Raw genomic sequence first — 580 nt, 5'->3', positions numbered from 1 at the left:
TGTTTACAAATGTACAAATTGTTGTTGGTGTGTCTACAATTGCGTTTAAAGAATTCCAACTTTATTATTTTAAATAAATAACAGCCTCCACTTTTGATGCAGAGGACTGAAAGAAAACGCTTTTAAAAATGATGGCAGGATAATCAGTACGAAATACATTAAATTACAATTCATTTAAACTCATATTCAACCTTTCAGGTGTTGTTTGCTTGGTTCCATGTCATGCAAACAATGTTAAGGGCTGAAACAGAAAAGTCAGTTGTTGAGGGAAAAGGGTCTTTTTAAACCTTTTTTTTTTTTTTTTTTCATAAAAATGGTTTTAAAAAAGCTTCATAGTTGGATGAGAGGAAGAGTGGGCTGCAGTTGAGCGTCTATCTATTGTCTTGAGATGTAGGCTACACTTCATAAATCACTCTTTTGAACCTCTGATATTTGCCTTTTGTAAAGCCTATGAATGGGAGTCGGAGGCGGTGTGTTTAATATGGAACTCCAGTTTATTCTCCATTTACACACGCACACACTAACACACTTCCGTGGGGAAAACACTCTAACACAACCCCACCCACAACAATACAACAGT

Source organism: Eleginops maclovinus, chromosome 12 (assembly GCF_036324505.1).
Source record: "Eleginops maclovinus isolate JMC-PN-2008 ecotype Puerto Natales chromosome 12, JC_Emac_rtc_rv5, whole genome shotgun sequence".
NCBI lineage: Eukaryota > Metazoa > Chordata > Actinopteri > Perciformes > Eleginopidae > Eleginops > Eleginops maclovinus.
This window is presented reverse-complemented; position numbering follows the sequence as displayed.